A 10,174-nucleotide genomic window follows, 5' to 3' on the forward strand; every position below is an offset into this window, starting at 1 on the left:
TGGAAGAAACCCTGGTTCTTGTCCCAAGGTCCAGTGTTGGGAGCTCCTTGTTGTAGCGTGACGCTTACAACAGATGCTTCCCTCACAGGTTAGGGGCAGTCCTGGAGGGCCGCTCAACTCGGGGTCTGTGGAAGTGCCATCATCTATCATATATATTGCCTAGAGATGATGGCTGTTTTTCTGGCATTGAAAATTCTTTTCCCAGATCTAAGGGGACATCATGTTCTTGTCCAGTGAGACAATACATTCATGGTCGCTTACTTAAATTATCAGAGGGGTCAGCGCTAGTGCCCGCTTTACAAATTGGCACACTAGATCCTCCTGTGGGCCCAGGGGAAGTTGTTATTGCTGAGAGTAGCTTATATTAGAAAAACTTAATAATTAGTAGCATAAATACAAATCTTTAAGTTGATTAAAAAAAATCAAGTCGCTCCAATACCAGAGTTGTAGCCTCGGAACCAATTAATCTTATATATTTCAGTTCAAACCCACAGTTACCATAGCACATGCTAAATGTAACTTATTTAGGATGTATATTTAGTGAACGAATAAGATACTACTTGTCACCGGCATTAGTGCAGTCATTGCTTTTAGAGTCAATGTAGTGTTTACCTTCATGTATCTACTCTTCAGCACAATGGGAACCACAAAAACTTCAGCATTACAGAAATTTTAAATGTCAAACATAACAGCATTAAACACTAACAGGTCTTTTCCTTCACTAAAAACAAATAAATTACCCTTTTAATTTCAACAAATTTATTCTCCTTATCCAGTCCTATTGTTACAGGTGGTGTATGCAGGAGAGATGAGGCGAGTACGGAGATCCACAAACGATAGGCTTTAATAGTAAACCAGGAATATCATACAACATAGCAACACCATAACAACATCAAGAACAGACAGGGAGTGAAGGGAGTGAGTCCATTATAAAGGCAGTGCTGATGAAGGAGTCCAGGTGCAGGAGATGAGTGCTGATGGGGAGATGACGAGGGAAGTGAGTGCAGGTGTGGAGACAAGAGGATCATGGGAAATGGAGTCCAGGGAGACAAGGGAACTGTGACACCTATACAATGCATGCTGGGAACTTGAAATCCACTGCCTAATTTCTGAAGGTATCAAGACAATTTAATGAAGTTACTACTTTTTTTTTTTTTAAAAAGCCAATTAACGTAGAAATGTGAGTTTAAATTACAGACAATATTAAGTTTATGTAATGATCAACATTATTATGTAAACAGAACTCAACAAATTAATGTCTGCAACTTAAAAAGGTTTAATTGAAACAATAAATTAGAATTTTTATCTTGCAACCATGCTTTTATTTAAAATGTGGTAACAGGTCCACTGATATGTTTTGTTTGACAATAGTGAGGAAAATGCTTAGGGTTCATTTTCTGGTATCTGGCTTTTCTGGTAGATTTAAAAAAAAAATTCAAACTAGTTTTAATGATTGAATGACCAATTAAACACAAAAATACATTTACGTGGCATGGTTATGTAAACTGCATAAAGAGTTACTGAACAAATTTGGTAAACAAACTTGAATAAGTATTTTTGGTTAACTGATTCAAACAATTTGCATCACTGGTTATTAGCTTATAAAAAAGATAAGTTTTGTTGTTGATACCTTTTGTACATAAAATACAGATTAATCCACTAATGTCTGTAAAGTTTTCTGAAGGAAAAAATGTTTAGGGTATTCACGTTAGCAATGATTTCCCTAGTTTAAACCACTGCCATATTTTATTCACAAAGAATACATAGAATAAACATTAAGCTACTTGCTGAGTGAAAAAAATTTTTCATTTCATTCTGAAAAAGAACAAAACAACAACAACAACAATAAAACAGGTAAAGAATTCCTTACAAAGCCCACACATGTTCGGCCTTTACATAGATTGGAACTCTTCAGCACGTAACACAAAAAAATAGTCCACCTGAGGAAGATAATGGTCTGCTATTATGTCTGAGGAGGAGCTTGAGGATTTTAAAGCCTGTGCTATGAATACTGCAGTGTTTAGTCGTCTGCATCATTGCTTGTGTATAATTGCCTTTAAGTGGCATCATTAAGAGATTGTGAAAAAGACAGTGAGGCTGTTTGGAGACAACATCCTCAGCAAAATCACATTATCATTTTACACAGTGCTGTCAATCCACAAGGACACCACACTTGACAAGAATATTTATTGTCAGTGTGTGTTGCAACAGAGCTTGCTTTGTGCAAAACCACTGCATTAAGAAAAGTGGGCCATTTTCTTGTAAGTGGTCTCTCTGACTCCCTTTGCTACTAGGAACAAGATCTACTCCTCTTTTCTGGAATTTATTTTGCTCTTGACTTGCACAAGCAATGTATCCATAACTGACCATGGCTCCCCTCCTGCAATTAATTATAGGATATGCACATGAAAAAAATCTATTGTAACAACATTGTACAGATTGTACAATCGCAAGAACTCTATATTTTGTGACTTCATGCTAAAATAAGTGGCCGTCTGTATATTTGAAATATATCAACTAGCCTGTTAGTTTTAATTTCATTCTCAAACACATCAGTGGAGTCTCATGTCATAAATTCTGATGTTCCTCAGACTGTAGAATGCAAACCTATCAGGCACACAGTTTCACAGCCCTGTCAAAACACGGGTTTCTCTGTTATTACAACAAAGTCATAATCACATCACCAGCTGCAGAGACATAGTGACACACATGTCAGACAGTTTGCTAAACTCAGACCTCAATCCATACAAATGATGCTTCTCAAAGAAACTGGCAGGTGGAGAATTAATACTTCAATGGACAAACCTCATTAAAATTGACCTGACCTTGTACCCGCACGATTGCAAGTGTGATATCTCTACAACGGTTCAATAATAAAATAAGAATAAATAAATAAGAATTAACTTACATTTTCAATACAGTATTGCCAGTAGTTTTGTCTATATTTGCTCTGTCCGCGAAAATAGTTCCAAACGAAAGCAATGTCTCTGAGCAACACACAGCAGTGGTGTTCCTGAATGAATCAGTGTTTTTGAATTAATCGGCTGAGTGAATGATTCAATGATTCAAGCATAAAAAAATGTATTTCATTTCTAAATTCATTAGTGTTTTTAAACGATAATTTGAGTTAATGATTCAATTATTCATTCATAAAGACAGTCATGTGTTTCGCTGCAGTAACACACACATATATATACATATACATATATATGTATGTATGTGTGTGTGTGTGTGTTTGCATTCATCATTCTCCAGAGTGCGATGCCCAAATCTCAAAATTCAATCAACATCCGATGCATATAGAATCTTTTTTTCTATATTCTATATAGAATTGCATTTTTTCTTTTTACGATAATCTTTTACACTCTGATGTACGTCACAATACAGAGGAAAATTTGTCGTTATTTCCATTGCATCATGACTTGTAACTTCAGGGCAATGAGTCATTATCCCAGTGTCTGCCTGGAAACGTTGTGGCAGGAGACTCGCAACCTCTGATGTGAGGTTATTAGAGGGGTCAGTTGAGTTGTTCCCTGTCGGGTATACACTTCAGGGCATCGAGCTGACTACTTGAAGTACACCAGAGACTGGTTCCCTTAGTAGACTATCTGGCAGTGTGGAAACTTATGCCAAACGTGTCACATTTCATCGTTCCAAAGAAGGATAGTGGTTGCATCCGTTAACTTAGCAAATCATGACTCAGATCTGAGTACTGGTTTGTCAGGATAGACCTCAAAAATGCATACTTCTATATATCCATCCTTCAGCACAGGAAGTTCCTCAGGTTTGCTTTCCGGGGCAAAGCATACCAGTATAGGTTTTATTCCTTTTCACACTGCCACTTTCACAAAATGCATGGATGCTGCGTGTTGAATTACATTGACGATTGGTTGATAATAGCTCAATCAGAGCGCTTGCCGGTTCAACACTGAGATGTTGTTCTCGCTGATATGAAAGATCTGGGATTGAGGCTAAATGCCAAGAAGAGTGTGCTTTCTCCAACACAGAGAACCACCTTTCTGGGTGTAATGTGGGATTCTATGATGATGCAGGCACTTTTGTCTCCTGCATGTAATCCTCTCAGCTGTAAAAAAAAAACTGAAGCTAGGCCAGTCACATACTGTCAAACAGTTTCAAAGACTGTTGGGTCTGATGGCAGCAGAAGCCAATGTAATACCTTTTGGCCTGTTGTACACGAGACCCCTACAATGGTGGCTCAAGACCAGGGGGTTTTCCCAGAGGGGCAGTCCGTTCCACACAATCTCAAGGTTACAAGCAGATGTCTCCGTAACTTGACGATGTGGAAGAAACCCTGGTTCTTGTCCCAAGGTCCAGTGTTGGGAGCTCCTTGTTGTAGCGTGATGCTTACAACAGATGCTTCCCTCACAGGTTAGGGGCAGTCCTGGAGGGCCGCTCAACTCGGGGTCTGTGCCATCATCTATCATATATATTGCCTAGAGATGATGGCTGTTTTTCTGGCATTGAAAATTCTTTTCCCAGATCTATGGGGACATCATGTTCTTGTCCAGTGAGACAATACATTCATAGTCGCTTACTTAAATTATCAGAGGGGTCAGCGCTAGTGCCCGCTTTACAAATTGGCACACTAGATCCTCCTGTGGGCCCAGGGGAAGTTGTTATTGCTGAGAGTAGCTTATGTCCCTGGATGCCTAAATCAGGAGCAGACATTCTGCAGAAACAATGGAGACTTCACCCCGATGTTGTGGGTCTCATATGGAAGAGGTACAGCCTAGCGGAAGAGGTAATATTTTTGCCTCAGGAAATGACACACTGACCGCTGTGGTTCTCTCTAATGCATCCAGCTCCCCTGGGGTTGGATACAATGGTGCAGACATGGCCGAGGCTACGTCTGTACGCTTTCCCCTGTATCACTTTGCTCCAGGAAGTTCTGGAGAGAGCCGGGAGGGTGCTCGTCTGTTGTTAGTGGCTCATCTTTGGCCAACTCAAGTTTGGTTCTCGGACCCGTTTTCCCTCCTAGATGGCTCCCCTTTAGAGATTCTGATCAGGAGGGTCCTTCTATCTCAGGCGGGGGGTTCAATATTTCACCCCCGCCCAGAGTTATGGAAGCTGTGGGTGTGGACCCTAAGGGGGCCCATCTCATAGAAGCTGGTCTCTCAACTGATGTTGTTGAGACAATTCTTCACTCCAGAGCTTCTTCCACAAGGAAACTTTAAGCTTTTAAATGGAGATTGTTCTTTTCATGGTGTGAGATTCATCATTTAGACCCAGTGAACTGCCCAGTTGGTACAGTGCTGGAGTTTCTGCAAAGAACGTTTCTCTGCAGGGTTATCCACTTCTACGCTAAAGGTGTATGTGGCGGCCAAAGCTGCTTACCACACTACTTTGGGTGGTTTAACTTTGGGGAGAGACCCATTAGTATCTTGTTTCCTCCGTGGCACTTTGAGGCTTAGGCCTGCAGCTCACACAAGGGTTCTGGCATGGGATTTGACTGTAGTACTGCAGGGCCTTTTGGCTGCTTCCTTCCTCCTATCGAGGAGGTTTATAAAAAAAAAGTGTTGGTCATTACATCTCTCAAAAGAATTGGAGATTTACAAACCTTTTCGGTTTCCCCTTCATGTTTGGAGTTTGCACCTGCTATAGTGAAGGCTTTTCTTCTTTGGGTCACCCAGAAAGGGGTACCCAGCATCTAAGCAAACAATGAGCAAGTGGGTAGTTGAGGCTATCTCTCTTGCTTTTGAATCAATCAGCCCTCTCCTTTGGCAGTTCAGGCCCATTCTACTAGGAGTATGGCAGCTTCAAAAGCTTTGATTTCTGGGGCTTCTCTTCATGACATATGTGCGGTGGCAGGCTGATCCTCTCCGCACACATTCGTCAGGTTTTATGACCTTGACCTTGGCTCCACTCCAGGTTCCCAGGTGCTGCAGTCTTAGTTGTGCTCCAAACAGGATTCACACTAGACAATCACTGGTCAGCATGGCATAGTGGGTATTAATGTTCCCATAGTGTCGTAAACTTATGATGCTGCGTGAGTTCCCTTGAAAGGGAATGCCTCAGTTACGACTGTAAATTTGGTTCCCTGAAGAGGGAACAAGATGCCGCATCGTCCCGCCATACTTCCGGGGCGCCTGTGACCGACTTGCTTCAGCCTATCAGAAGCTGACATTGTTTGGTTCAGGGGTTCACCCTCCTGGTCGTGGCATCTGTCACACCATTGGACTGATTTCACACGTGCTTCAAGGCGCAATCACGCAGAGGTGTTCCCATAGTGTCTTAAACTTTCGAAGCAGTGTCTCGATCCCTCTTCAGGGGACCGACATTACATTCATAAACTAGGCATTTTCCTTAGTTCCCTGTCTGGTATTGTCAGCGTTTGCATTTCATGTGGTTGAGTTATTCTGTTCTCCTGCATTTTCTTAGTGGTATCTTGATTAAAGACTATTTGTTTCAGCCACAGTTGCTGACAATATCATTGTATACATATATTATGTTTTATAGGCTGTCAATACGACTATGTTGAATGTTTCAAAATGTATATGTAAATGTCACGTACAAACATCTATACTTCAGTGAGCATTATTTCTCAAATATGTCTTGAAAGCACAGCACTGGAGAAATTAAACATACCAGGGCGCTTATGTAGGACTTTAAAGATTTTCTACACAAACTTGTTCTTACCTGTTCCCCATATTCACTTTTCCAGCAGGAACTGACCTAATAATGAAGCATTTTCAAGGAGTTTTTATGGTGGAATCCATGTAATATTCTATGTAAAGGGAGAAACTCCCTTGAGACACTGTTAGGTATTAGAGAGAGAGAGAGATTTGCCTTATTAGCCTCAATCACAGAAAGAATTGTCAAATGTCCTTGAGTAGCAACTTCACAGGCTGCCTGATATGACAGAGAATTACAGCTAGACCAAAAGAATGAGAAACAAAGAGAGAGCAATAAAGAGAGACAAAGTTGATGGAGAAAGAACTCAGTTCCTTTCTTTACTCTCCCATACTGAGGAGAGGCCAGGCTCCCTAATGGATCCCTGTCAGCATCAGACACTTCAACATCTTCAGTCAAGCACAATGAAAGACAACTCCCCTGACTCCATAAAGAGCCTTTCCGTGTCACTCGCCTGCTTCTTCCCAAGTCAGATTGTGTTAGGTCAGTTTCGGACAATCCATAAACTTACCTAATGCTGCCAGCTGTACAAAAATTGATCTGTATCAGTCCGATTTAGTGTGAACGTTTGTCCATTCAAAGGATTACATTGTCAAAACATCTAGATGGATGCCAAATGCAAATAATTCCCTAAATCTTTCTAAATGAATACTCCCAAAATCAGCATAACAGATTTTTTTTTTTAAACCACTGAAAATATGAACTCACTATAGAGAGTGTGGTGAATTAATTGGGCCATTTTAACAGCAGTGGCACAGAGCCTAAACTACCAGCAAAGCAGACACTGACAAGAGGCCAGTGAAGGCTTTTGAAGAGCAGATCAAAGCAGTGAGTCTTTGATGATCCCGCATGGCTGGGCTAAGGAGGAGCTGCTGTTAAGAACTGGACCCCCCCTCAACCAAATCAGAAGCAAGTGCTCATCTTAACCTTCGCTTTTCACTCCTTTATCACATCAACAGGTGCTTTCATGCAGCCTTCAAAAGAGCAATGCACAAAACACCTCACTGAAAAGTAATAGCAGTGCATAATTTGAGGATGTCACTGTTATATGTCTTGTGGAAGGTCACATTATGTATTTCTTGGATTCTATGAAAGTATTTAAATTATAACTATGGACATCTGGAATCTTTTTGGAAAATTTGAGCAAACCTCTTTTCTAAAGCATGCACAACAAATTTGTGTGAAGTATATAGTGAACAAATGGCTTGCAAGTTATTAAAGCTGTGTAGAACATATCTCTGTAACCCAGACACCTGCAAACAATCTGCATAAATAGACAATTAGACAATACTGCAGGTAGAAAATAAATTGTGAGTAAAAAATAAAACAGATGAGTGTTGTGAAAGTTTTAAAGGTCCCGTTTTTCGTGGTTTTTTGAAGCTTTGATTGTGTTTATAGTGTGCAATATAACATGTGTTCATGTTTTGCGTGTAAAAAAACATAGTATTTTTCACATAATTTACTTATCTGTATACCGCTGTTTCCACTGTCATAAAAACGGGCTGATGACTTCCTTGTTCTATGAAGTCCCTCCTTCAGAAATACGTAACGAGTTCTGATTGTGCCAGCGGTTCCTGTGTTGTGATTTGACAGCAGCTTAGCGCTCCTTGCCCGGAAAGGTCACGCCTCTTACCATAACGTGGAGATGCACGCGCTCAGTGTTATTGTAAACATGTCTTTAATTTTACTCTATCAATTTGAGCTGGAATCAGACCCGGTGATTGGACTGCGGGATGAAAATAACAGCGTTTCGACGACATGGTGACAAACACACTCTACAAACGCAACTCTTGTGTATTCCTGTGGGCGGAGGTTAGTCAAAAAACTGTTTTAGTGACGTCATTAAAGAAGGAAGTAGAGGGATGTAGTCCAAACTGGCCGTTCGATGTAGGCGACTTCTGTTAAATAAAATATCTCGATTGGCATTGAACTTTGAGCTTTAAAATTTTACCGATTTTATTTATACTCTAACAACAACATTACACACTAACTAAAGTTTGAAACATGGGATCACGAAGAACGGGACCTTTAAATAAAAAGTCACATTCTGACATACAAAGTCACACTTTGAGATTTTTTTTTTTTGAGAATTTAATTTAATTGTGAGAAATAAAGTCAAGTTTGGGGTCAGTAAGTTTTTTTTTTGAAAGAAATTAATATTTTTATTCAGCAAGTATGCATTACATGCATAAAATCTAAAGTGACAAATTATTTCTAAATTATTTCTAAATTATCTAAACATTTCTAAATTGAATCAAAGCTGTTCTTTCGAGATTCTATTTCTATTTCGAGGTTTCTATTTTTCAAAGAATCTTAAAGGTATAGTTCACCCAAAAATGAAAATTATCCCATGATTTACTCACCCTCAAACCATCCTAGGTGTATATGACGTATCTTCTTTCAGACGAACACATCAGAGATATATTTAAAAATATCCTTAGTCCTCCAAGATTTATAATGGTTGTGAATGTACCCCAAATTTTGAAGAAAAAAAATGGCTTCCATCCATTTAAAAAAAAGAAAAAAAAGAACCCATATGACTCCAGGGGGTTAATAAAGGCCTTCTGAAGCGAATCGATGAGTTTGTTTAAGAAAAAAAACCTTATTTAAAACTTTATAAAGTAAAATAACAAGCTTCTGGTGGGAATGCGTATGGCTGTTGCACCAGAAGCTTGTTATTTTACTTTATAAAGTTTTAAATAAGGATAAATGTCTTAAAGGTGCAATAGAATTGGAAATTGAATTTACCTTGGAATAGTTGAATAACAAGAGTTCAGTACATGGAAATGACATACCGTGAGCCTCAAAACCATTGTTTCCTCCTTTATATGTAAATTTCATGCGTGAAAAACACCTCAGAAAAAAGGGCGAATCCCAACATAACGCCGACTGTTACGTAACAGTCAGGATCATTATTATTTAGGCCCCAAAAATTTGCATATATACCAGCCCATGTTCAAGGCAAGCCAGTATTAATGTCGTGGAGCTGCACAACCGAATCATCAGAAGTTCTGCAGGTATTGTGAAGCAAGCAAGGACAATAGCGAAAATGGCAGATGGATCGATAATAACTGTTCATGATCCATGATATCAAGATATATTTAGCGATATTTGTAAATTGTCTTTCTAAATGTTTTGTTAGCATGTTGCTAATGTACTGTTAAATGTGGTTAAAGTTACCATCGTTTCTTACTGTATTTACGAAGACCAGAGCCATGTCGTTATTTTCATTTTTAACACGAAAACGCATGTAGTCAGTATAATTCATAAGCGCATCTTTTTTCTTATTTTCTCCAACAGTGCGTAGCTTTAGCCCTGTTAGCCGCGCAACACACTATCAAACTCATTCAGAATCGAATTTTAGCAAACATCCACAAAATACATGCCACTTATGTGATCTGATATGCTGCAACATGAACAGTATGTAAAGATCCATTATGAGAGTTATATTAGCTGTGTGAACTTCGTTATTATTTATGCAATGTTTATTGGAGTCGCGAGCTTGGGGGCGGGAAGCATGAGC

This window comes from Megalobrama amblycephala, linkage group LG18 (genome assembly GCF_018812025.1).
Source record: "Megalobrama amblycephala isolate DHTTF-2021 linkage group LG18, ASM1881202v1, whole genome shotgun sequence".
Taxonomy (NCBI): Eukaryota; Metazoa; Chordata; class Actinopteri; order Cypriniformes; family Xenocyprididae; genus Megalobrama; species Megalobrama amblycephala.